This window comes from Vollenhovia emeryi, unplaced genomic scaffold (genome assembly GCF_000949405.1).
Source record: "Vollenhovia emeryi isolate VEMERY1.0 unplaced genomic scaffold, V.emery_V1.0 DF939266.1, whole genome shotgun sequence".
NCBI lineage: Eukaryota > Metazoa > Arthropoda > Insecta > Hymenoptera > Formicidae > Vollenhovia > Vollenhovia emeryi.
The window spans coordinates 150,955-153,979 of NW_011967100.1; the positions used below are offsets into that span (position 1 = coordinate 150,955).

The 3,025-nt window shown below is 40.7% G+C and overlaps 1 non-coding gene across 1 annotated transcript; it reads right to left on the bottom strand.

Moving 5' to 3' along the window:
- Positions 1-1,414: 1,414 nt before the first annotated feature.
- Positions 1,415-1,486, bottom strand: Trnat-agu. Its single transcript has one exon. It is a non-coding gene; the product is annotated as a tRNA-Thr (tRNA).
- Between the last annotated feature and the right edge of the window lie 1,539 nt (positions 1,487-3,025).

The following is a 3,025-nucleotide window of genomic DNA, read 5'->3' on the forward strand; positions in this document are numbered from 1 at the left end:
GGCGAATGTATCCAGATGGGCATTCGGGCGTAAACAGCGTTAACGCTGAAATAGACACGTCCACTGTCGAAGCAGCCGTGTAACTTGGACAAGTCGCACAGATATTTTTTCTTTCTCTTTTTTTTATAAAAGACTTTCACCAGAGCAAAAGAAGCGCTCTCGTGGCATCTCGCCTCTTCAGTGACGTTCAAGTGAAATATTTATAATCCGTAAAGTCACTTCTTTTTTCACGTTTATCTACGCTGGAGTTCACGCGCTGTTCTTGCGCGCGAAAGTTCTCGCGTCTGGGATTATATTAATTGTTCTTACTTTTATTAGTTACGGCCGGCGAGTCGTCTTACGAGAGAATTTCAGCGTTGCACGTTCGGTTACTTGGTCAAACGTTCCGTCGTGGCGCGCTTCTAATTTGTAAGACGAGACACGGCGGCAAGGCCGACGATGGTTTTCAATTTCTGCGGTGCACGCGTTTTTGCCGACCCACGAAGACGCGGGAGAGATAGAAGCACGGGGAGTCGCGGATGGTTTATGGCTCGGTAGCTCGCTCAGCGACCTGACAAGCCCGCGGGCTTTATATATTTACCCGTACATACCGCACTGTGCAAGCATTCACGTATAGCATGTGTATATATGACTGCACGTGATCTTTCACCCCCTTATCGACTAATTGAGTATCGTGTGTTGTTTCAGACCAGCTGTTATATATTTCGCCTCGACACACATCCTACGTCGGAAGTAACAAAATTTATTAAACGAATTGTAAAATTTAGTACGCACTCTCGTTATTACGACGGCAGCCGCGAATTACCAGGTTATTAATTAATCAGCTGCGTCAAAATAGCCGTGCGCTCTGAAATGAAACCGATAGAAACGCGAAATCAGTTGAACTTATACGATATGAACTTAAGATTGTACTAACGAATGAATAAAATTCATAAGGCTCTCGTGTGGTAAACACAGGGTTGGAAAGTAACTCGTTACTTGTAACGAAGTTACAGTTACTCTTTTTTGGTAACTCTAACTTAATTTCGTTACTTTCTCTCCGTCTGTAACTGTAACTTAACTTAGTTACATCTTTTCGGTAACCAGTAACTAATTTAATACATAGTTACATTAATAGTTACTTTATATATTTTGTAAACCTCCACAGCGAGGGGGAAACCGCTGGCCAAAATCTTGTACACCAACGCCCACCAATGCCCAGCGGGCGTTACTTTATCTTATTCATCTTGTTTTATCGAATTTTATCTTATTATATCTTTATATGAGCAGCAAGACCTAATGTCCAAACCGAGGGGGAAATCGCTGACCAAAATCTTTTACACCAATGCCCACTAATGCCCAGTGGGTAATTACTTTATCTTATTATCTTATTTTATCTTAATATTTCTTATTTTGAATTTATTGCGAAAAACATTACCTCGGCCAGGGTTTGAACCTGGACCTCCCTCTCACTAGACGGGCGTCTCACCAATTCGACCACCGAGGCAGGTGGAAATATTCATTGCCACAAACAGTCTAATTAAATCGTCAGTTTTAAAACACAGTACAACCATTTCCACAACAATATCCCTATTATTACCCTCCCGTCCGACCAAATAATTAATGAAATTAAGAAACGCGTATTACGCCCGCGTACTTTAACAAATTAATAAAATTCCTAAGGCTCTCGTGTGTAAGATTGCGTTGTTTTAAATTGAAAGCTCGATGTATATACGCTCGCAGAATTTTTGGACTCCAAGTATTGAACACAATTATAATATTATATATTATGTATTACAACATTCTAGCAATACCTTCTGGAAAGTTTAGGTTCCACGACTAAATATTAATCGTTCACATTGGGTAAAAATGAATTTCGGTACCATTGCTAGAATCTTTGTAAGGAATATAACTGTTTTGTTTATGTATCCCAATCAAACGTTATAATATATTACTGTACAAAAAGTGCGCACCCTCTTCCGGCGATCAAGTATAAATGTCGCGCCCGATGAATCTGCGAAATGAGGTCGCAAAGCGACTTGGAGCGAATCAAATTCGAATTCGATTGATGTCTGAAATATCGGGAAATATCGCGGAGACTGTGGGCGTTCTACGTGCCGACCCTTTGTTCTCACACAATGTATTACTTTACCTTCGCATATGTATATGTACGTACATACATACACACACATATATATATACATATGCGCACGGCAGATGCACACTCTCGCGTACGATAGAAGATGCGGCAATGAAGGACGAAAGAGGAGATGACGTGCCTGATAATGAGAGCAATGAATGGGAAGTGGGGCGAGAGAGCGTATGTGTGTGCTCTTCCCAAAGCGGAGATGTGTTCGCCGTGTTTTACAGGAGCTTAGATATTTATCTATGTACATTATACGTACAGAGGATGGCGTGTGGGTGTTTCGACGGGCCCGGTTCGTCTATAGTTATTGCCCCGCCGTACATTTACGGCGCGATCTCGCGTGTCCGGGTAAAAGTTTATTACTTTCGGCTTGAATATTTCCGTGCGAGGGTCTTCAGACTGTGCGCGGGGATGCTTAGCCGAGCGCTTTCGCTGCAGCTGTTTGCTACGATAATGTTCCCGCGAAGCGTAATAAATATTGTCGCGTACTAAAATGATACGACATGTACCGTTTTACGTTTAATGGTACATCTGTTTTAAAATTTACGTTCTCTCGAAACTTTTGATTATAAATCTTGTCTCTGTTATCCCGCAAAAGGATTTATATTCGCGATTGCACGTGAATTAAGTTCCAGCGGAGCATTCGATAGGGCAAGTCGAGATATAATGGCCATAGTTTGTTCAATTTTGAAAACACTATTTTTGTTATTTTTTTGATAGCGTTTGGCATGTTACTTTATTGAAGATGAAAGTAATGTCATCGACATTAAAGAAAAAATACTGTATAGAAAATTTATATTTTATCTTATTTATCTTGTTTCGTCCTATTTTATCTTATTTTATCTTTATAATGCCCCAGCAAGGCCTAATGCTGAAACTAATGCCCAAAAAGTGCCCAAG